At 48.9% G+C, this 25,388-nt stretch overlaps 1 long non-coding RNA gene across 4 annotated transcripts in view; it reads right to left on the bottom strand.

The window, feature by feature from the left end:
• Nucleotides 1-25,111, bottom strand: part of LOC138249935 (uncharacterized) — a 101,077-nt gene extending 75,966 nt beyond the window's left edge. For 3 of the 4 annotated variants that reach the window (XR_011194865.1, XR_011194864.1, XR_011194867.1), the window contains exon 1: nucleotides 25,048-25,097. This is a non-coding gene — a long non-coding RNA (uncharacterized lncRNA). Of the gene's footprint in view, nucleotides 1-25,047 lie in introns of all 4 variants that reach the window. The other variant, XR_011194866.1, reaches the window with a different exon arrangement.
• Nucleotides 25,112-25,388: the final 277 nt, after the last annotated feature.

Raw genomic sequence — 25,388 nt, 5'->3', positions numbered from 1 at the left:
TCACTATTTTGTAATACCAATTTACAATTTCCAAATTCAAAATGCAAAAAATTTGATTTCTACATTATGGAAAACACAATTTGCGCTATTCTAAATGCCTTTTGTACACATGAAAACATCATTTTGCAATTCCAAATGACCTAAAATAGTAATTCACACCATTAGGAAATGCTAAGTGGCTTCATAGATATGGCCCATATTTATTTATTTTCTCTACATGTCTGGGTCTTGTTGAGATTTACTACAGCTTCCCCCTCCAAAACATGAATAGATCCATGCATTTTGGTTAATTCACTCTCTAGGATCTTTCTGTGATTTGGCTTAAACAATGTCCATCACCATCACCTTCAAGGCATCTCACTGAGTGGTCACTATTTAGTTGTGTTGCAGTTTAGTTGGAAGTATTCCTTTCTGCTTCCGCTGGTAAGCCTCTGAATAATGGATCCTGCAAAAAGGAATTCTGGAGTTTCCAGGTTGGAATAGATGATATCTGATTCCCCCATTACATTTTCAGTAAATGGGGATTATGATCTATCAGTTTGCAGCCAAGGTACTCTGCATGTAAGATTATTTCTTTGAGTCTAAAAGAGCACATCATCTTGTGAAAACGTGGACTGTGAAATAGAAAGAGTCCTCGTCATGCACTCTCCCAGGCCCCAGTTCACCATCCATTTCATGAATTTGTGTGCCAGTTTAGTTGCTGGTAAGTCCGCCAATGACGGAGTGAAGCAATCCAAGACCACAACCATGACACAATTCTAGACTACCTCAGCACCATTTAGACGTGAATACTTCAGGCCAGGATAAGGGCTAATAAGGCCAGGAATTGCGTTTGGCAATCACTCAGGACACATATGCTGCTCAATGTCAATTTGACACAATTTAGCCTGCCCTATAAGATACATATTTGCCCTCCCCATCAACTTGGACCACCCTAGCCTCAAATGCCACTCCAGGTTTATTGCAAATTAGGAGTCCCTAGTGTAGCAAGAGGAGCTTGTAATATATATCTAGGCTTTCCAGCACCTCTTCAGCCTGACCACTTCTCTATTCATGAGGTGAGTCTCTCCATTGAAGAGAAACAATACGCCCGCACCACCTCCTTAAAGTCCTCCAAATATGCCAGATTTCTCTTTGCCGGTAAGGAACATGTATTTATTCAAATGCAGTGCCATCTTAATGGGCTGAAGAAGTGGGGACCTTCATGAAGCTCAGACCAGAGGGAGTCCTGCTCACAGCGGTCTTCATTCAGAGCCCTACTGCTGTCATGGGTTATGGCCCTATCATAGATTGTTTCTAACCTGGCAATTTCAAGAAAACATTCCTCAACTCCCACACTTCAGTTCAGAGTGGCAACAGCCTCCATTCGGTGAACTTTGTACTTATCTGGAAATCGCTGTGGTCTCCCATGTCTCATATAACCAAGGGAGTTGTATGGGGGTTACAGCCTATGAATAGTTTTCCCCATCTGATTTGCCCCTCCCATTGAAAACCATGACCAACTCCGCACAGGTGTAGTCTCCCAGGTTTTCCCCTCAGGAGCCCATCAAGCTTTGCTTATAGACATAGTTCTCAGTCTCATATGTTCCTGCTTCACCCCTCCACCTTTCAAGGTCCATAGGGCACGCGGCCTCACAGATCATCTGCTGCCCTGGGCATCAGCCACAGCTGTGACTGGCTGCCTTTGAGTAGTGTGTTCAAGTCTCATGAGTTGTTTCCTTTTGTGTTTTAGTTCAGTTCTAGCAATAGTGAAGTGCGAAAGAAAGTAGCTGTTTCCACAACAGCTAGGCTTTCCTGTTCTGATTGTGTTCTAGTTGATAGTGTAATTCCTTTGCTTGCTTTGGCACCTCCATTGTTATCATTTTGAGGGTGATTGGCGTTTCCAAAAAGCTTTATCCGTGACTGCCACATGCATGTTCAGCCGTTCCCATGTACTTTCAAGGTCACCAAAGAACAGTGAGTTGCTGTCTGTCATCACTTATGGCTAGAAACAGAAGTACCTAAGACCAGCCTCTTGGAGTCCCCTCTTGACCTCCAAAAACAATGTTGTTTTATGCTGGATAGCAACAGTGTAGTCCAAGAATATTGCCACTGAGGTATTTTCAACTCTGAACTGTCATGCTTTCCTGACTCCCTGTAGGATGAGGTCTCTCTCTGTATTAAAGTAATCAAGCAGTCAGCCAAACCCTGGGCAAGGTTGTGCCCCAGAGGTGTTGCCCCAGAATATTGCCACTGAGTTGTTTTCAACCTTGAACTGTACTGCTGTCCTTGCTCCCTGTAGGATGAGATCTCTCTCTGTATTAAATAAGTCAGCCAACCACTTGGCAAGGTGGTGATCCCAGAGGTGTACATCTCACTGGGAATCTATGTGCCCTCTGTAGCACAGAAACTTTGACATGCCTTGAAGGGCCACTTCCATAGACAACTAACCCTTCAGGAAGAACAGTAATAGTCCTCTTTGTGTTTTCCAGTATTCCTACCACTAGGATGTTGCTTCGACTGCTTTGGCCTTCAACATTCTATGATCCAGGAGCTCTATCTTTCCAGAAAGTTCTGCCATTTTCCTTTGCAGTTTGTCTATGATGGGCATACCTCACCTATTGTATCTTCATTGTGGTTGACATTGTCTGTCATCTGTGGTGGTCATGTCGAAGTATGCCCAAGTTTATTACCATTTTATCTTTCTTGGTCTCCAATGTTTCTCTGGTTGCATAGATGGTCTCAAATATTTGATCCAGTTTATTTTGAGAACCCATCTTGTGTGCTTCTGTTACTTCTATGTGGAGTTGTCATGCCTCCTGGTGAGGTGGTGGGTGTGGTGGTGGGCTTTTGGGTGCTGACTGAGGTTAAACATTCTGGTCTTTTGCAACCTTGCTCCAACCCATTATGATTGCCTCTTCTTGTTTCCGGAGAGCTAGCACCTACTGCAAACTGGTCCTTGTCAACCTTCACCACTGGTCAGGGTTCTCTTGCTTCCCAGGGGAAAGCCCTCAGAACCACTCTGTCAATGGTCTATTCTGTGATTCCCCATTGCTCCAGAGTTGTTGCCACCTCTGGCCAGACCTCCATTGACACGGCTCAGAACCACTCTGTCAACGGTCTATTCTGTGCTTCCCATTGCTTCAGAGTTGTTGCCACCTCTGGCCTAGGCCTCCATTGACATGGCCTTCTGTTCTAGCTTGCTCCCTGCCCCTCTGTGGCTGGTTGGTTTGGTTTCTGGGGGAGCGCACCCACACCCCCAGTAAAGAGGTAATCCACGTGGGACATGGAGCTTGTGGGGGCCCCTGAAGGGGCAAGCCACAATCTGCCACTTATCGAACACAAGGGTTTATGCGACTCACTCCCCTATCCTCAGGCGGGATCAAGCCTTTATTGGTTCCTGCAGCGCTGTTCTCAGACCCACAGGATTTTGCACCTTTCTTCACCGATCACCTGTGCTGTCCACCAATACTAGCTAGTGGACAGGACAGTGGCATCAGGTCACCAAGGCCTGCATCTTTCTTAAAGGGTTAATGACGTCCCTTCACCTAATCAAGAGGGCCTCACTTCACCTACTTGTGTCATCCTCTTAGCATCTCCCTACCGTGGGGTCTACACCTGGGCCCCGAGGCTGGTCAGCCTTCACCAATCTTCAGTGGTGGCTGCCATCATAGGTTCCATTCTCCCAGGATACAGGGGGCTGCCAGTCTCTGTTTTTCTGTCACGGAGCCAGAGAATGTGCTCTCTCATCCCACAATTAGTGGCCTCTCTGCTCTGGGCTATGCAGTGGAGCTGACTGACCCTAACTTTTGCATCATGATGGTCACCATCTTGGGTCCAGGCATCTCCGCCACAGACTCTTCACTCTCAGTCGAGCCCCGTTTTCTGCTCACTGCCAGTCTAGGGGAATGCGATGGTCCTGTTACTTTGCTCCACCGACTCTTTATCTGTGAAGATGTAAGGAGATTATGGGGAGACAGCTGGGAGCTCTTACGGAGCATCCATCTAAGTGTGCGGATGGCTGTAACCCTTATAGGTAGGTAATCTGTTAGCAATTTATTTGGAAATTAGGAAAACTAGAAACTAAGTTCAAACTTTATAATCCTCATATGGTGAATTACTTATAAGGTCAGATAGCGCTAATGTTTTTCATCTTTTTATACCCAATTGTTAAAAGACATCCCCTACATGTGATCTAATTGCTTTTAACAGAACCATTCTTGGATGAAATTATACCTACCAATGAAACACTTTATTCTGGTAGGTTCCTTGCCCTGAAAGTATTCCTGCAGAATTTTATACAGAATTTTCATCAAAAATATTCCCAATTGCATTAACGTTAGTATAAGTCAGCTGCTGTTGGTGGTTCATAAAGAGATGCCTCAATAGCAGTAATTCCCAAACCAGATAAGGATCTCTTCTATGTCTCAAATTAAAGGCTCATTTACCCTCTTACTCATGACTATAAAATATTTGCAGAAGTGTTAGCAAATAGGCTAACAAGCGACTTTCTTTCAATTATACATAATGATCAAACTGTTCTCATGAAATGAAGGTTTTCGTCCTATAATATCAGAACACTTTGGCCCTCATTATGAACATGGCGGCAATCACCGCTCTGCCGGTGGTGGGGGTAACTACCGCCAACAGTCTGGCGGTCCGGACCGCCAAATAATGAAGCACATGAGAAACAGCCAGCGGCCCATCCACACACCGCCAGCATTGGAGTGCCGATAACGACGGAAGAGTCCGCCCACAGGCTGACAGAAAGGCCCCACCCGCCCAAATAATAATGAAGCACAAGACTGCCGTCAGTTCCAGGGCGGGAACCTGGCGGGAACGAACCAAATAAAAGGAAACACTCACTGTAGGCACACAGAACAAACCAAAGCAGACATGGAGAGTGAGTTGCAAATAATGCCAGTCCTGCTCCTTGTAATATACCTCCATGACCGTGACCGCTGACGAAGACGACGATGGTAAGTACCGCAAACTAGTAAACAAGTGAAGAAAGGGCACAGTTACACACCCAATGCAACGCACTCCCAACCCCTCACACCATCACAAGCCACACACCAGAATAAGAGGTACTTACCTGACACAAGACAACTAAAACCTGGCCAAGGAGCACACAGGTGCACACCACACCCTCACAATAAAACGATGAACCATGTCTCCATATTGTGCCAACAGCACCACCGTGCACACAAACTTTATTACAAAATTAATATAGGAATGTCCAAATAAGGTTTCTGGCTAGTCAATGATAAATAGCCTGAAGGGCCCAAATGGCCCGAACTTGACTCCCACATGTGCACAGGGTACTCAACCGTAAAGGGACATCAATGGGGCAGCCAGGCACTTCAGGTAACAGGGGGTGGTGGGAGTGGGAACTCACATCTGGAAGGGGGGGCTTATGTTTGGGAGGTGGAGGGGGTTTGGGTTTGCCCTCTGAAGATGGGCCAGCAGACTTGGACCGGGGGGTGGCAGTGGGACCTGGGGCAGCACAGAGCTTCTTCCTCTCTGGGGAAGGGCCACGGCAATGGGAAGGGCAGACTGGGGCAGACTTAGACGAGGAAGGAGTGGACAGGGCAAGGAGATGGGCACATTTGGGGAGGAGATGGGGTGGTCCAGTGGGTTTGAACAAGTCAACATGGGACAGGAAAAGTTTTTTAGGGGCAGTTGGGGTGGATATGGAGGAAGGTGTGGGAGTGGAGGTAGATGGAGAGATTGTAACAGGTGTAGGTGTGCTGGATGCAGAAGCCTGTACAGTATGTTGATGTGTGGTGGATGTGTGTTGAGTGGAAGTCTGGGAACGTTTGAGTGTCTTGGGAGGAGGGGGGTGGACACTGTGGGACAAGACAGGCTGCCAGTGTAAATGGATGTTGCCAGGGTGTCTGCAGGTTGTGTGAGTGTGCTGCATGTCTCAGTCAATGTAGTTGTGGTGAGTGCAGGTGTGGTGTCTGGGATGGATGACTGGATGTCAGATGTTCTGGTGACTGCAAGAATGAGGCCAGCAGCAGCCACTGAGGGTACAGTGCTTGGGGGTGTGCATGTTGAGGTGACAGACAGGGATGCGGGAGAGGTGGACACACTGGGGGAAGTGGATGTAGTCATGTGAGCCTTTGTATGTTGGCTGTGTGTGTGCCTGTGGTGGGAAGTGCGGTACTTGTGTTTCTCTGTGTGCTTCTTGTGTGTTGATGTGTGTGCATGGCTTTCTGTACGTGTGCTTGGGATGGGTGAAGGGAGTAGGGTGCTGGAAGGGGTAGAGGTGGTTGGAGGGGGGACAGAAAGATCAGGGACACTGGCTGCCATCAAAGAGGAGGCTAGAGCCTGAAAGGATTTCTGTAGGCCAGACATGGCACCTTGAATGCCTTCCAGGTATACATTGCATTGCTGCATCTGGAATGCTAGCCCCTAGATGGCATTCATGATGGTTGTCTGCCCTACAGACATGGTCCTCAGGAGGTCATTAGCCTCCTCAGTGAGGGCAGCAGAGCTGACTGGGGCAGGGGATAAGGTGCCTGGGGCGAAGGAGACGCCCACCCTTCTGGGTGAGCTGACACGGGCAACTGGGTGGGGAGCAACTGGGAGGGTGGGAATGGTATAGGGGGTGGCGGAAGATGGCTGGGTGGGCCCACTAGGGTCCGCCACCACCAGGGAGCTCCCTTTGGAGGTGGTTTCAGAGTCACTACCGCCAGTAGTAGTTGCCTCCCCCGTGGTACTCCCCTCGCACTCCAACCCACTGGTCCCCCTGGCGTCGGTCTTCTCTACCTCGTTGGAACTGTGGGCCGCTGCATCCCCACTTGCCGGTGGACCTGCTCCCTCACCAGATGATGCTGATGTACACAAAGAACACAAGAGCACAGGGCTGGGGAGACAAAACATGAGAGAAATCTGTAAATACCTGAATGGATGTATATATTTGGTGCAGACACACTCCCATCCAGCTTACACACCTACACGCAGCACCTACAATAGTCATGACAATGCCCCTGACTAGTGGCCACTACCCCAGCATGCAACTCATTTACCACATAAAACACAGACCTGATGAACTGTGTGGACTACACACATGGGGAACCATGGCCAGCCAATGCACTTACTAGTCCATGTGCCCACAAAGCACCCTATAGTGCAGAAAGATCAATCCCCAAGGTCCTATTGTGCCTGTTCACACCTGCCCCACACCATCCCCGTGCCCATGGGGGGTAGGACTGCTGGAACACACCTTTCATGGTGCCTGGCACTAGACAGCATACATACGACAGCGCCCAAACACATCCATTGAAGCGGTATGAAACAGTGTTTGTACTCCCCTGTTGTGGCTGCTGTGCTGCCTTGTAGCACCCATCCATATCTGGATATGCCACCACCAGAATGCGGGACATTGGGGGGGGGTTAGGGTCCGATGGGCACCCCTTTCTCGTTGGGAGGCCTTACCCAGCTGGCCCTCACAGGTCTTCCTGGCCCAGCGCTGCAGGTCCTCCCACCGCTTCCTGCAGTGGGTGATCCATTGGTTGTAGACCTCCAGGGTCCACACCTCCCTGGCGATTGCCTGCCAGAGTCCCCTCTTCTGATGGGCACTGACCTGTATGGGACACACAGAGAAGAAAAACAGACATCAGGATATGCTCATCTGATACAACTGACATGTCGTCCCCAATGGTATGGAAATTTCACAGAATCATTTTACCACCTCAGTAACAGTACTAGCCACACAATCTACTCCTGTGCAGTTACAAATCGACCACACATGCATACAGGCATCCGCCACCATCACACACATCCATGCAAGACATCTGTCAACTCACCTGCTCCTCTGGTCACCCATATAACTTGGCATACAGGGGGAGGACCCCGTCCACCAGCTTCTCCAGCTCCTCCGTGGTGAAGGCCGGGGCCCTTTCCCCTATGACACGTGCCATTGTAGTAACTAGAGTCACGACACAGTAGCACACTCAGAGGAGTACTTGCATGCACGGGATTCAGGACTCAAGTGAAATTGGGGTGACGACGTGGCGTACGCACCGCGGCGATGTGCACCGTCACTGCCGGCGGCGATCATGATAGGCCCAGGTTCCCCATTGACAACCATGTAAACCAATGAATGGGTACACGGTGGTGAACACCACCTTCCGCCATGACAACTACCGCCAGCTAAATTATGTCACTTTCACTCCTTCATATCTGGAGGGCAGGAGGCTGCCATTTTGCTAGCACCACGTACATATTTCCTGGTCATGGGCCCCATTCAGGGCCTTCAGATCCCAGCCCTTAGTCGCCTGCCCACATGAGTGTCTGTTCCTTACATCAGACCACAGGTATCACTGCATACATGTCCCTAAAGTTGTACATCATCCATTGATTGTGTGTGTAACCTATGTATTGTACACCAGTTATTCATACACAACATATTTTGCATGTGTTTGTGTGTCCCTCATATGTGTTCTTTCCTCCCCATAGATACAGACCCTTGTGGCGAAGGAGGGCCCCATCTGTGTACAGACCTCTTGTTGATGTGGGTACCATAGTGGAACGTCACATCATTGTCACCTACAGACTCAATCGTACAACAACCCAGGACCTATGTGCTTTCCTGTATCCTGTACTGAGACCGGCTAATCGGAATCAGCATGCCATCCCTACTGAAGTGCAAGCGCTCTCTGTACTCCATTTCTTGGCTATGGGCTCATTTCAGGTGACAGTGGGCATGGGTGCAGGGTTCTCACAGCCAATGTTCAGCCTCATCCTGTCCAAATTCCTGGATGCATTTATACAACACATGCAAACATATGTCAAGTTTCCCCAAAGGGCTGAACTCCCTGCCATCAAGTCTGAACTTGATGCCTTTGCTAGCATTCCCCATGTGATAGGTGCCCCCAAGAATGAATGAACAGGTGTACAGGAACTGAAAGAACTTCCACTCAATGAATATACAATTGGTGTGTACTGCTGACCAGTACATATCACATGTAAATGCCAGGTTTCCAGGATCAGTTCATGAGTCATTTGTCGTGAGGAACAGCAAGGTGCCAAACATGATGGAACAACTACAAGGGGACAGAGGATGGCTCATAGGTGAATGTGTATGACACTGGATCTGTATATAGCTGACAGCCAGGCTGTATTCAAGTAATGGCAGTTTGTTACAGTCCTGTTTTGCCCACTTTTGCATGTGATTCTGGCTCCCCCAACTTGCAATGGCTCCTTAAACCTGTGAGAAATCCCAGGACAGATGCAGAGAGGAATTATAATGAGGACCATGGACGACCTAGGAGGGTTATTGAGCGCACTATAGGTCTCCTGAAGCCTAGATTTTGTTGCCTCCATCTCTCTGGGGGATCCATGTGCTATGGCCCTGAAAAGGTGTGTAGAATAGTGGTGGCCTGCTGAATGCTGCACAACATGGCTGTGAGGAGAGCTATCTCCCTACTAGAGGAGGAGGGTGCAGTACATCCAGACCTGCTACCTCTGAGAGGGGATGACAGTGATGGTGAGGATGAAGAGGGGGGAGATGTCCACTCCAGAAACCAGCTGATCCACCTATACTTCCAGTGACTATGAGGTACCGTTCACTGATGATGTTGTCTGCACTGCATAATGTTTGTCTGACCCATTTGTTTGGGGATGTGGTGTCTGTAGTATTTGGCACTGTTACCTGAAGACTAAGGTGGCATGTGCCATGGAAACAAACATGGTGTACATTTTGGTTTACTCCAGATGATGTTGTGCATGGAGTACCATTCCTGCAATAAAGGTATGAATATGGAATTGACTGGCTAATGCATTCACACTTACAATTGAACATTCATAATGACAGGGGACATACGAATCAGTGTAAATGTGTTTTATTATGTGTCACAATTGCATAGGTGAGCTGTACAGTGATAGAGAATGGGCTCATGGTGGATGTCCATACCAGGTACATGGCCTCAGTGATTGGTGGCAGTGGGTATTGGTCCATATAGACTGAAAACAGTGGCTGTGTACAAGGTTCGCACCTCCTATACATATGTATATTGAAATATAGCATACAAAATCAATGCATAATTTCGAATAATATCAAGGGTGCCCAAACTGGTAAGCATCCAGCCACTAAGGATGCAGAAGTATCACTTGAAAAATTAAATGCTACTTGAAAGTTCCATATTGTTGTACCACGGCACACCATAAAAGTCTGATTCTTCTTGTTGTGCCAATATGAATTCCAATTCAATATAGGTGTATTATAGCATTTTTTTCATCCAATTGTTCAATATGGTAACCTCCAACATGAATCCAGAGATACAACAGGCATCATGAATCCAGAGACACAACAGCCAACACTTGTTTTGTCAACTTGACTTCCTCAAGGCTGCAAAATATACCTATAAGAAAAATTATACACATATATATGTATCTTCCATAGAGTTCAAAATTGGACGAAGAAGGAGTTCCCTTTACATAAAACACCCAGAATTAGAGATCCGTGATCAAAATGATGTAAAAGCAGGTAGACCGTGCATACCCAGTAATGACCATGTGAAAAGTGCATACAGTCATATGTACGAGTAGGTCGAAGAGTATGATATTCAAAATAATAAAATCAAATATTACTTTTAGTCTCAAGAATCAATAGTGAGTGGTGAGATAGACCATCCGGGTAGTAAGAAAATTTGTACCCAGTTACCCCAAGTGCGTGATAAAAGGTTGAAATAAAGAAAAAGATAACCTACCACAAAGGTAAGTAGATTTTCAAATCGCCAAATATTGGTTATTGGATTTTTAAGCATCGAAAAATTCTAACATTGTAGTAATCAAGACCACGTATGTTGAATCTTGTATAATAGGCAATCGACATGACCATGATAAGCCTCAAAATATGAAAGCAGAGAGAACCTCAAAAAATGGGTGTAAAACAGTAGTAACTAATGTTGATACATGGACAAAGAGGAATTTTGGGAATCTCAGTACATGGTATTGACACATTGGGTGTATGCCCATGAGGTGGTAATAAAACTTTGATGTTGAGACGTATGGAAAGCAAATTGATCTTAAAACTGAGACCAGTAGAAGAAGGGCTAAACACTGAAAAGCACCTTCATATCTTTTTATAATAGTACATTACTGTTACATGTATATGTTAATGCCTATATCTTTATTAGATATTATTGACTGATACTGCCTCTTGACTTAAGTGCATTTACCTGCTGGTATGTACTTTTTTTACAGCATGATTTCTATGTACAATCCTAACCACGTAACAGTTTTTGTTCTTCTAAATGCGGTCTTGCTTTTTGATGATCTTTTGATTTTGGTTCTATGAGTGCTTAACTAATACAATGGATTGTCTAATGCATAAACATACCTTCTTTGCAGACTTTCTGTCTGGCTTTCCTCCCCTTGGGTTACATGCTTCTTTATCACATAATTTGACTTTTTCTGTTCTAATATATTCTGTTTATATTCTATTTGTTTTTGTATATATTTGTGGTTTTCTCTACCTTCAGTCTTCTGTCTATGTGTAGTACACTGAGGCTTCTAGCATTTCCAATTTGGCGGCACCCGCGTAGCCCGATAATGTTCACTCTGAGAACTGATTTCTGCTCCTTCGATTAATGGAAGTCCTCTCTCTATGACCATAAGGGTGGTGCTATATATATTATAGGGAAAATGTAGTACACTGAGGCTTCTAGCATTTCCAATTTGGCGGCACCCGCGTAGCCCGATAATGTTCACTCTGAGAACTGATTTCTGCTCCTTCGATTAATGGAAGTCCTCTCTCTATGACCATGAGGGTGGTGCTATATATTATAGGGAAAATGGCGGCACCCCGCATAGCCGATATTCATCGTACTGACATTTTCATAAGATTGACAGGCAACGTGGTGGGTTGGGCTTTACTAGCAATTGTTAACATTATGTACTTCTCAGACTTAAGGACTTACAACGTGACGTTATGGGTCAGTCAGGTTTGATAATGTTATTTGTGGTTGTGCTATATAGCTACTGTCAAAAATATTTAACCCATGCTGTATAATTTGTGATTTAGTACCACCGTTTTGTGTGACAGGTTTTGATATTGTCATATGGGCGTACTACTATGTGTTTATACACAGGGGACCATCTTGTGTTTTTTTCTACCTCCAGTCCTCTGTTTATGACTTACACTGAGGCTTCTAACATTTCCAATTTGGCGGCACCCGCGTAGCCTGAAAATGGTCACTCTGAGAACTGATTTCTGCTCCTTCGATTAACGCAAGTTCTCTCTCTATGATCATGATGGTGGTGCTTATATAAAGGGAAAATGGCGGCACCTCGCATAGCCGTGATTCATTGTACTAACATCTTCATAAGATTGACAGGTAATGTGGCAGTTTGGGCTTCACTAGCAAGAGTTAACATTTTGTACTTCTCTTACTTAAGGACTTACAACGTGACGTTATGGGTCGGCCAGGTTTGATGTGTTATTTGTGGTTGCACTATATAGCTACTGTCAAAAATATTTAACCCATGCTTTATATTTCGTGATTTAGTTCCACCGCTTTTGTGCGACACTTCATGATACTAAGTCATATGGGCGTTCCACTATGGCCCTCATTACAACCTTGGCGGTAAATGCCGCCTACCGCCGTGCTGACAGCTGCCAACATACTGTGACTGTGGCGGTATTCCGCTACGGGTATTATGACCCACACTGAGAAATCTGCCACTATACAGACACCCACACAAGTCCGCCAGACCAAAGGTCAGTGATAAACTGGCGGTACCAAAGCCCACACCGTTATGCCAACAGGAATACACCCACAGTATCATGACCCACGAATCACCCCGGTAGTCTTTCAACCGCGGTAAACCATTGGCAGTACACACCGCCGCGCTCACAATACACACACCAAACAAAACTCCACCACATTGGACAATTCAAACTACACACACCTGACACACACACCACACCCACACACTCACACCACTATAAAACACTAATCCACATTACCCACAACCCTTTACAACCCAAACATTTTAGCAAGTGAGAGAGTGAGAAGCCAGGAACACCCACTCAATCAAAGCCACAAAACAACCTCACCCATACACCATCCACGCATCTCACACCACACACCCCAACACAGCACCCCATACACCTGCACACATATCACTCACACCACATCCATGGCACCCCAAAGACACCCCAGGTTTTCTGAGGAGGAGCTAAGGGTCATGGTGGAGGAAATCATCCGGGTAGAGCCACAGCTATATAGATCACAGGTGCAGCAGACGTCCATTCCTAGGAAGATGGAACTATGGCCGAGATTCGTGGACAGGGTCAACGCCGTGGGACAGCATCCAAGAACAAGGGATGACGTCAGGAAGAGGTGGAACGACATACGCGGGAAGGTGCGTTCCGTGGTAGCAAGACACTAGGTAGCAGTACAGAGGACTGGTGGTGGACCACCACCTCCTCCCTCACAACTACCAACATGGGAGGATCAAGTCTTGGCAGGAGGACTGGACTCTGGTAAGGCAAATCTTTACTACTATATCCCCTACCCTACCTGCATGCCATCACAAACTACTACCCCTACTATCGACCCCATCACTCCACCACCTCACATATACCCCACTATCACAACCCACCCATCCCAATACCAAGCCCTGCATGCAACACCAACCCATGAACCCCCATCACAGACCTGCATGGTCACCCATCACCACAGCATCCACACTAGTGACAATCACTTTGCCATACCAAGCACAACTCACACAAGCCAAAGCTGCCTTGGAAATAGCAACCATAGTGGGGAACATACCCATGCACAAGATGGCACTCGCAGAAAAATTAATACTGCATTTGCATCCCCACAGGACCCCTACTCAACGTCACCGGAGAGGAGTTGCCAGCTACATCCAGTTTTCCTCCCAGAAGAGGCCCACAGTGATGACAGCAGCTCTGCACCGCCTGGATCAAGATGACCAACCTGGCCCATCAGGGACCGCTGGACAGTCATTTACCCTGCCACAGTCCCAACCCACCACAGAGCCTCCCCCCTTAGGAAACACCAGCACAGCACCCACCCATCGGGCCCATGCCACTGTCCCCAGGACACGTCAATCAGCAGTGTGTCTACCACTACAGGGACCCCAGGCAACCCCACAAACCGAGGACAATCAGGGATCTTGGGTCAGTGGGCACACGGTTCAGGGGACAGAGGCACAGGACAACAGGGAAGCTGGGAAGCTGGGAGGACTGCTGTGCGACAGGGTGAGGACAGGCCCAGAGAACCGACTCTCCAGGAGGCACTCACCAACTTCCTGGGAGCATGCCACCATTCACAGGAGACCATGGGCCAGATACTGTACAAGTTGCAGGAGACCCAGTGGCTGCAGGAGGGACAGTACCTGGGGATCAGGGATGACCTACAAAACATCTACACCATCCTGGTCACCATTGCAGGGGTGCCAGGTGACATGGGCAACACCATGAGGGAGGCAGTGGCACAACAATGGGCCCCTGACACTAGCCACACCAAAGAACAGCCCTCCACCGGCACTAGTGGACTGGAGGCCCCGGCATAGGACAAACAGGCCACCAGCACCCCACCCCCTGCAGAAGGAGAACCACCCCGCAAACGGTCCCTGCGATCCAGGCAGAAGCTAGAGAACATTGCCAAGACCCCGCCAGGAAATAAGACTGATTGTCACCCTTCTGTCCCACTCTGCCACCCTGACCACCTTGAACTGCCATTGCTCCACTTCCTATGCCCCCTTGGACAATGCACCTGTGATACAAATGGACTGGACTCTACCCTGATCTTTCCTCCACCATCACCCCAGCCCATTGCACACCCCCCTCTACTTATGAGCACTTAAATAAACACCCCTGGAACAAATGCAAATCTGGAGTCTGTCAAATGATTCAAATATGTATTAGTACCACATTATCAAAGCATAGCAAGTCATATGTACAGTTACATTTTCATTGGAATGACCTTTATTGGGCAGCAGTAAACACACCAGGAGCCAGACTGGGCCACAGCAATCTGAACATAGATATGCCAAAGGGAACAGTAAGTGGCCATAGACATAGGGAAATCAGGCTACCAGGTACAATGTCCAACAGAAAACTGAAATGTAAAGTGAAGTTACGGTTTCTTACCTGTGTGTCACTGGAACTACTGCTGTATTATATTACTTCTGTTGTCCACATCTTCTTCCTCTGCCTCCTCTTCCTCACTGTCCACAGGCTCCACCGCTGCCACAAGACCATCTCCAAGCTCATCCCCCTGCAGAAAAGGCACCTGGAGTCTCAAGGCCAGGTTGTGCAACATGCAACATGCAACGATAATCTGGCATACCTTCTTGGGTGAGTAGTGCAGGGATCCACCTGTCCGAAAGAGACACCTGAACCTGGCCTTCAGGAGGCCGAAGGTTCTTTCAATTTTCCACCTTGTTCACCCATGTGCCTCATTGAAATGTTCCTCTGTCCTTGTCCTTGTCCTGTCATCCCTCACTGGGGTCAGTAGCCGTGAGAGGTTGGGATAACCATAGTCACCTGCAAATATCGAGGGATAACTGTTAGACACACACTAACCCTTAGGGACAACCCCATACCCAGACACCTACTTATACTGGGTAGGGACCTTGGGCTCACCTATTAGCCACACCCAGTGCCTCTGGAGTTGGCCCATCACATATGGGATGCTGCTAGTCCTCAAGATAAAGGAGTCATGCACAAAGCCAGGATACTTGGCATTCACATGGGAGATGTACTGGTCCGCCAAACACACCATCAGCACATTCATAGAGTGATAGCTTTTTCTGTTCCTAAAAACTTGTTCATTTCTCCGGGATGAGGGACAAATGCCACATGTGTACCATCAATGGCACCAATGATGTTGGGGATATGTCCCAGGGCATAAAAGTCAGCTTTCACTGTGGCCAAATCCTCCCACTGGGGGAACACAATGTAGCTGCGCATGTGTTTCAGCAGGGCTGACAACACTCTGGTCAACACGTTGGAGAACATTGGCTGAGACATCCCTGATGCCCTGGCCACTGTAGTTTGGAAGGAACCACTTGCTAGGAAATGGAGCACTGACAGGACCTGCACTAGAGGGGGATACCTGTGGGCTGGTGGATAGCTGACATCAGGGCTGGCTCCAATTGGGCACACAGTTCTTGGATTGTGGCCTGATCAAGTCTGTATGTTAAGATAATGTGTCTGTCCTCCATTGTCGCAAGGTCCACCAGGGGTCTGTACACCGGAGGATGTTGCCATTTCTTATTCAGCCTCAGTGGTTGAAGCCTAGGGAGGAAAACGGTGATCAGTAGGTGATATTCAGACATGTATTGCACTAATGATGCATTTTTTCCTTTTCAGAACCAGTATGTGAATCTGAAAATCTGTTGCTGTGCCAATGTCTGCTGTGACGCAGTTAGGTGCCATGCCTTGTGTCCCCATGAAATAGCGGCTGCCTGACCTGTGAGGAGGGACAAGCGGAAATGAGGTAATTCCACTGGCGTTGTGCACCGTTGCGGGCGGGGGTTGAAGACTGCCGCGCAACTTCGCATTGGTTATCATTGGGCCCTATGTGTTCCAGGAGCCAATGGCGATGTACGCCGGTGGTGACGGTACGCACCGCCGCAGACGTGACCGCCATTTTCTATCTGTTCACTCACTTGCTACCTGACCTTCAACAGGAGAGGACCTACACTATAAGTTCTGCGGTGATCTGTGTCTAGAAGCGACAATGGCTCATGTGTCTGGGGAAAGGGCCCATGCCTTCACTGCGGAGGAGTTGGAGAAACTGGTGGCTGGGGTCCTACCCCAGTACACTTTACCCTTCGGTCCTCCAGACAAACAGGTGAGTACACTGTGAGCATGATGCATGGGCTTTAATGTAGGGATTGCAGTGTAAGTAAGCCACATTTAGGGGGGGCTGAGGCATTCTGGCCAGAGTGCTGCATGTATGGTGGTCACTGTATGTGCATCAGGGGGTGGGAGGGATCGGGTGGGCCATGAGTGTGACAGTCCAGACAGTTGACTAATTCCCTTTTCTGCTGTCTTTTCCATGCAGGTCAGCGCCCAACAGAAAAAGGGTATTTGGCATGCCATCGCCAAGGAGGTGCGGACCCTGGGGGTCTTTGACAGGTGGAGCACCCACTGCCGCAAATGGTGGGAGGACCTGGGCCGCTGGGCAAAGAAGACCGCGGAGGCCCAGCCTGGGCTGGCCTCCCAATGAGGAAGGGGTGCCTGTTGCACCATGCCCCCCCCGATGCTCCACATTCTAGCAGTGGCCTATCCGGAGTTGGATGGGTGCTTGAAGGCATCACAGCAGCCACAAGGGGCTGAGTACAGATTCTGAATCCTGACTTCGCGCGCGTTAAGGGTTACCTGGGTGGGGGATGGGGGCTGTGGGTACCCCTAGGCCAGGGCATAGAAGGCAGGGTAGGTCCCTTGTTGGGCAGGCTCTGGAGCGCTCCTACCCCAATGGTGTTAATGGGCATCTACTACTGGGCAGGGTCCTGTGTGTTTCAGGTGGGTTTCAGGTGTGCAGCTGATTGGCGGTAGGCATTGTACCCCATGGGCTGGTGACTATCTTAGTAACTGGTAGTGCATGGCCTACTGCATAGGGCTGCTCCATGTGTGTTGTGTAGGCCAACGGTGGTGGTGTTGCTGGCATTGACCAAATGTATCCTCTATCTCTCCCCCCTTTTTTGTTTTTTCACCCTGTCCTTGAGTGCATTAGCATCATCTGGCTGAGGAGCTGAGGGAGGGAGCTGCATCCCACATGGGCCTGAAGGCCGAATCTACAGATGGTGAGGGCACCAGTGGGACGGACGATGAAGGGAGCACCACGATGGGGACAGGAGGGGACACCACAGACAGTGACTACTCCTCCAATGGATGCTCCCTGGTGGTGGCAGAGACCTCTGTGCCCACCCCAACAACAGGTGCAGCCACCTCCCCCCTACCAGCACCACCCTCCTAGCATCCCCTCAGTGTGTTTCCCGTGTCCGCTAACCCAGGAGGGTGGGCATCTCCTTTGCCCCAGGCAACTCAGGCCCTGCCCAGTCAGCCCTGCTGCCCTCAGTGAGGAGGCTATTGACCTCCTGAGATCCCTCACTTGGCAGTCAACCATTCTGAATTCCATCCAGGGTGTCGAGAGGCATTTGCAACAAACAAATGCATACCTGGAGGGCATTCACTCGGGCGTGGCGGCCCAACAGAGAGCATTTCAGGCTCTGGCCTCCGCACTGATAGCAGCCATTGTCCCTGGCTCTAGCCTCCCCCTCCAACTTCCTCTACCCAGTCCCAATCCCCTCAACCTCAGACTATCCCAAACACACCTTCAGACCAGCGTTCACCCAAATCACCACACAAAGTGGCTCAGGCAAACACAAGCACCACACTTCATCTCACAGGCACTCACACAAGCACCATCCCCATGCAGACACACAAACATCCACTGCCTCCACTGTGTCCCCCTCCTCCTTGTCATCCACCTTCCTACCAGTAGCGTCTCCACTCACACCTGCATGCACTACATCCTCATCCTCTACCTCCATCACCTGCACGCCCATCACAACACACCCCTAACTGGAAGTCACCCCCCCACATCCATGCACACATCCCCTGTGTCCTCTCCCAGTGTGTCTGTGACCCCTCCTCCCAAAGTACACAAATGCAAGCACCCACCCACCCAACAGCCGTCCACTTCACAACAGCATCCAGCCCATGCACCTGCACCCAAACACAGCAGACAGACACCTCATACAACCACTCCCTCTTCCTCCACTCCCAAACCCTCTCCCTCTTCCCGCCCCAGTGTCTCTAAGAAGCATTTCCTGGAAAACATTGCCCTCTTCCCTACCCCTTCCCCCACCTATTCTTCCTCTCGGGCCAGGGTGTCCAGAACCCAGCCCAGCACCTCAGCCACCAAGTTGACGTCCGCTGTGGTTCCTTCGGCTAACAGAGGCTCAAAGGGGGAACCCGTCAGCCCAGCCAGTGTGCCAACAACACCTGCCAAGGACAAAACCATTCCACCACCTGCCAAGGTGAAGAGGGGGACAGCATGCAGCAGGGGGAAGGAGCACCAACCACCCAGCAAGGCCACCTCAAAGACTCCAGCTGCCAGACCCAAGGTGACACCACCATCTGCCAATGTGAGGAATGGGCAGAAAACACCAGGCAAAGCACTTCAGCTGTCGGAGGCTGCAGGTGAAGGCCTGATGGCTACCAGCACAACCGTCGGCACCTCCACCTGCACGGCTGCTAACACTGCCGCAAGCACCTCCACCTGCTCCGCCGCAAGCACCACTACTGTGAGCAGCAGCAGCCCCATTGGGCAGCCATTCGAGGCTGCAGGAGAAGGGCGTGTGCCTCCACCCACCACTTGTAGCACTGGCACCGGCACCTGCACCACGGCCAGCACCGCCACCTGCATCGCCGCTAGCACCGCTGCATGCACCGCCGCAAACACCGTCACCTGCACCGCTGACAGTAGCACCACTACCAGCAGTAGCAGCCCCAGTGGGCAGTCGTCCGAGGCTGCAGGAGAAGGGCTGGAGCCTCCCACCACCACTGGCAGCACCCCCACCAGCACCGGCACTACAACCAGTATGCAGCCATAGCCGCCACAGGATGGAGTCTATCCCTGCCTCCATGGACTATCATGCAACCTGGTCCCTGCAAACTCATGCCTCAGACATCCAGGTGAGGGACTGTGAACTGCCACATCCAAAGTGTTGCATCACTGGGCACAAGGCCCCCTCCAGAACCAGTGAAGATATGCATCCACTCACCTGATCCTTGGCAGGATGAAGCACAGTGGGCACCAAGCCCCTCCAGAACCAGTGGAGAAAGGCATCCACTCACCCAATTCTTGGCAGGATGAAGCATACCGGGCACCAAGACCCCCTCCAGAACTAGTAGAGAAAGGCATCCACTCACTCAATCCTTGGCAGGATGAAGAAGACTGTGCACAAAGCCCTCTCTAGAACCAGTGGAGAATGACATCCACTCACCCTGTCCTTGGCAGGATGAAGCACACTAGGCACCAAGCCTCCTCCAGAACCAGTGGAGAAAGGCATTCACTCACCCTATCCTTGGCAGGATAAAGCAGACTGGACACAAAGCCCCCTCCAGAACCAGTGGAGAAAGGCATTCACTCACCCAATCCTTGGCAGGATGAAGCAGACTGGGAACAAAGCCCCCTCCAGAACCAGTGGAGAAAGGTATCCACTCACCCAATCCTTGGCAGGATGAAGCAGACTGGGCACAAAGCACCCTCCAGAACCAGTGGAGAAAGGCACACACTAGAGAGACTGTGTCTTTGCACTCCCCAGGACCAAGCAGTGGGCAAACCACCCACTAGAGAGACTGTGGCTTTGCACTCCCCAGAACCAAGCAGTGGGCAAACCACCCACTAGAGATACTGTGGCTTTGCACTCCCTTAGGACCAAGCAGTGGGCAAACCACCCACTTGAGAGACTGTGGCCTTGCACTCCCCAGGACCAATCAGTGGGCAAATCACCCACTTGAGAGACTGTGGCTTTGCACTCCCCAGGACCAAGAAGTGGGCAAACCACCCACTTGAGAGACTTGAGAGACTGTGGCTTTGCACTCCCCAGGACCAAGCAGTGGGAATGGAGCCCCCTCGAGGAGCAGTGGAGTTATTCCATCTTCCGGCTGAGGTGCCCCCCTTCCCAATCCCTTTAAAGTGCCTGTGTGTTTTTGACCTGATGCCCCTGCAGTTTTGTCTCCGTATTGAAGCAGGAGTCGAGTGTGGGCTTGGCCCATGATTTTTGGCCCAGTGGCTCACAGACATTTCGAATGGACAATGTACCGCCTTATGTACAGATTGTATATTTTTGTAAATACTGTTTTTCTATTTATTATATATATCTGCCTATTTCTAATATATCACTGATTTGACTGTATTCCTTTTGCCCTTGAGTTCTTCCAGGAGGTTACGGGGTGTAAATGTAATGTTGATGCATGTTTTTGTGTGTATGGTGTTGTGGGTAGGGATGGGGGTGTTGCGTGTTGCGTGTTGCGTGTTGCGTGTGTGTGTCACTCTCTTTTTCTTCCCCCCTCCCCTGTGTACTAGGTGCCTTACTCACCTTGGTCGTCACCGCCGCCTTTCGTATTCCTGGTAGATGAGAAGGTAAACCAGCATGGGCAGGACCTGTAGCTCGGGCTCCATGGCATCCTGGTTCTTCGTTTGTGTCGAGTGGTGAGTGGTTTCCTTTCCACGTCCTGTTTCTGCTGTGCTTTTGATGGCATTCGTACCACCGCGGAAAAGCTGGTGGATTGGCGGGTTGTGATGGGGTGGGCGGTACATTGTCTTCCGCCTGTCTGTTGGCGGTTACCGCCGCGGTGTTGGTTGCTACTGCCGTGGCAGTCGGAGTGTGAAAGTGGCTGTCTGTGTTGGCGGTTTCAGCCGTGTTCGGGATCCCAATTTCTTTTACCACTGGCCTGTTGGCGGTATTAATCCTGCTTTAACACCAACCGCCAGGGTTGTAATGAGGGCCTATGTGTTTATACACAGAGGACCATCATACGATTGATTTTAATGTTATCGCATTAGCAATTAGACAATTTTGAAACCATTTGGTACTAGACTACTGGTCTATATTGACCATGTTTCTTCTCATTTCTGAGATTATACATTCAATATGCAACTGTTGTGGTTTTGCATGATAGTTATAGCTCTGATATCAAAAGTTACAATATAAGAGACAGACATTATATCTTACCTAGTTTTGCTTTATTTGTGATGTTGTATAACAAATTGTCTATGGGACATCGGGCTCTGGTCACCCATTTTTTGAATTGCGTGCGCAATGGGAGAACAGTCTTCTCGGGATCCGATAGTTTTCAAATATATGGACAGGTTTTCTGACATTAGTTACTACTGTTTTATGCCCATTTTTTGTGGTTCTCTCTGCTTTCATATTTTTAGGCTTATCATGGTCGTGTTGATTGCCTAATTACTACAACGTTAGAATTTTTTGATGCTTAAAAATCCAATGACAAATTATGGTGATTTGAAAATCTACTTACCTTTGTGGTAGGTTATCTTTTTCTTTATTTCAACCATTTATCATGCACTTGGGGTATCTGGGTAGAAATTTTCTTACTACCCGGATGGTCTGTCTCACCACTCACTATTGATTCTTGAGACTAATATTTGATTTTATTATTTTGAATATCATACTCTTTGACCTACTCGTAGATATGACTGTATGCACTTTTCACATGGTCATTCCTGGGTATCCACTGACCACCTACTTTTACATCATTTTGATCACGGCTCTCTAATTCTGGGTGTTTTATGTAAAGGGAACTCCTTCTTCATCCAATTTTGAACTCTACGGAAGATACATATATATGTGTATAATTTTTCTTGTATGTATAGTTTGAAGCCTTGAGGAAGTCAAGGTGACGAAACACATGTTGGCTGTTGTATCTCTGGATTCATGATGCCAGTTGTATCTCTGGATTCATGTTGGAGGTTACTATATGGAACAATTGGATGAACGCTATAATACACCTATATTGAATTGGAATTCTTATTGGCACAACAAGAAGAATCTGACTTTTATGGTGTGCCGTGGTACAACAATATGGTATTGGTCCATATGTCCTTTGCAAGTTGTTATGTTGCTATTGGCGGGCGAGGATGGTAGCACAGTACCACACTTGGTAGACAGTTCAGGTCAAAGTCACGGCAAAAAAAGAAGGGGGACAGGGAGATTAGCCAAGGTCCAGTGTACAGTCTCCCAAAACACTAGACATCTTTCAACAGAAGTGTGTGCCAAAGTAAAGGTTTGGAATATATTCAAACCTACCCTCAAAGGATGAAAGTCAGACGAGAGAAAAAACACAAATTAAAATTGGCTCAAGGGCCTCCTAACAAATAGTTTTTAATGAAGTGGAAGGCCTTGGTCAATATTAAAAACAAATTGGGAGTGGGCGAGCAATAAGGTTCCCCCACTCTCAAAAATAGAGAAGAAAAGAAAAGCTGCTAGGGACACTTATCCCTACAGAATGTATGTCGGAACAACGCATGCTGGAACAATGCAAGCCTTAACATCGATGTCGGAACAACAACTGCGTTGTGGAGAAGTGTGGCTCAATGGTTAGAGTGGCAGACCCTGAAGCAGAGATCTGGCTCAAGACCAGGGTTCAAGTCCCGCTTTGGCAGGTCTTGGGCTCAATTCCCCTTGACCAGATAATTCTCGCCTCGGTGCCTAATCTAATTCATGGGTCCCACTCTGGGCAATAGCTTGCTTAATCTCCACAACAGCGCTTGGATGCCTGGCTTCACCCTGGGGGTGCTCAGGAGTGGGCACCTCACAGGGAAAAGCCAGGAGGGGTTCCATAGCGGTATGAGTACAGCGCCTTGAGACCCTAACGGGTAAGTAGTGCGCTATACAAGTGCTAATTTACATTTTTTTTTTTTTACCACTAATGCCTTTACCACGAATGCCTTAACAACGATTTTTCATTGTAAAGGCATTCGTGATAGGCATGCATGGTTCCAGCATGCGTCCCCCCTGGCCCACCACCCCCACCCCTAAAAATTACCACAACCCCCCTACCCCCTCACCTAAAACCACGCCAACCCCCCACCCTTGCCCATAAAACTACCCCAACCCTCCACCTCATCCCTAAAATTATCTTGACCCCCACCCTGCCCCTAAAACAACTCCAACCCCCACCCCATCCCTGAAACCTAAAGTACCCAACCCACACCCCTAAAACCTAAAAAAACACCCCACCCTAAAACTACCCTGAGCCCCCCACCCCGCCCCTAAAACCTAAACTCCCCCAACCCCCCACCCCTAAAATTATCCGACCCCCCAACCCACCCTAAAGCCTAAAACCACCCCAACCCCCACCCCTAAAATAGCCTTAACCCTCACCCCATCCCTAAAACCTAAACTACCCCAACCCCGCCCCTAAAACCACCCATACACCCCACCCCTAAAACCTAAAATCCCCCACCCCCACCCGCCCCTAAAATTACCTGACCCCCAACCCACCACTAAAACCTAAAACCACCCCAACCCCCACCCTGAAATTACCGCAACCCCTCACCCCGCCCCTAAAACCTAAAACCAGCCCAACCCCCACCCCTAAAACCTAAACCATCCCAATTCCCCACCCCACCCCTAAAAACCTAAACCACCCAACCCCCCCACCCCCAAATACTGAAAATACCCGACCCCCCACCCTGCCCCTAAAACTAAAAATACCCCTTCCCCAAACCTCAACCGCCCGACCACCCACCCCTAAAACGAAAAATACCCCGACCCCCCACCCTCACCTTAAAACAAAAAATACCCCGACCCTCCCTCCCCCGCCCCTAAACCGCCCGACGCCCCTCCCCTAAAACTAAAACCCCAAACCCCCACCCCACCCCTAAAACTAAAAATGCCCGACCCCCCACCCCTAAAACTAAAAACCCCAACCTCCACCTGCCCCTAAAACTAAAACCCCAACCCCCACCCCTAAAACTAAAAATACCCCTCCCAGCCCTCCCCCACCCCTAAACCTAAACCACCACAACGCCCCCTCCAGTAAAACTAAAACCCCAACCCCCACCCCGCCCCTAAAACTAAACCCCAACCCCCACCCCTAAAACTAAAAGTGGAACATCTCCAGTATTATAATGGTTGAAGTAGTCAGTGTCAATTGTAAAAACAGATATAATCAAGCCAGGAACAAATCATGGATTGAATCTCCTAATAATGTTATATTTTACATACAACAGAGTCAGTGGGTGCCAACGTATTCTGCATTTATACACATGACCTGATAGGGACAGCGGGCAATGTGAATGAAAAACAAAGATCTAAAAATTTAGCCGGGTCGCGGGGCATAAATATGAACGCCCGCCGGTATTTTCGTTTAAGAGAAATGCAGCAGCAAGTTGCGTTTCGCTGCACGTTAGTGAAAACCCCGCGTGAGCGAGAAACTTATCTCATCATAAATGTGCTCAAAGGGCAACAAACGCAATAATATCACAGACATCCTGGAAGACAGGGTTTTCAAAGACAAGAAAGGAGAGCACTTACATATTCTATGCGGTCCTGGAGCCAGAGACCTACCCAGCGTTCGCTGTCCTGGAAGTGCTGCACGGGAAACAGCGCGTCAGGTAATGGTCCCCGGCAGAGCGTGGACCAATCGGAAGGGGGAATCCCCTCTGAAAGGTGGGACGGGAGAGGGACGATAGTCACGCCCAACTAATTCAGTTGAAGAAGGACTAGAATTTGCAGGTCTATTCTGAGACGTATTTTGACTATCCGGAGCCGACCAAGCCCTGATTAGTAGCTCTCCAAAAGTGTTTATCAAAGGCAGTCGGAGCGTCCCCCAACTAATGAAAGTGTACTGCAGGTAAATGGAAAATAATATGTCA

The sequence above is a fragment of the Pleurodeles waltl genome, chromosome 8 (genome assembly GCF_031143425.1).
Source record: "Pleurodeles waltl isolate 20211129_DDA chromosome 8, aPleWal1.hap1.20221129, whole genome shotgun sequence".
Lineage (NCBI taxonomy): Eukaryota > Metazoa > Chordata > Amphibia > Caudata > Salamandridae > Pleurodeles > Pleurodeles waltl.
The sequence above is the reverse complement of the archived record's forward strand: the minus strand, read 5'-3'. Positions and strand labels throughout refer to the sequence as shown.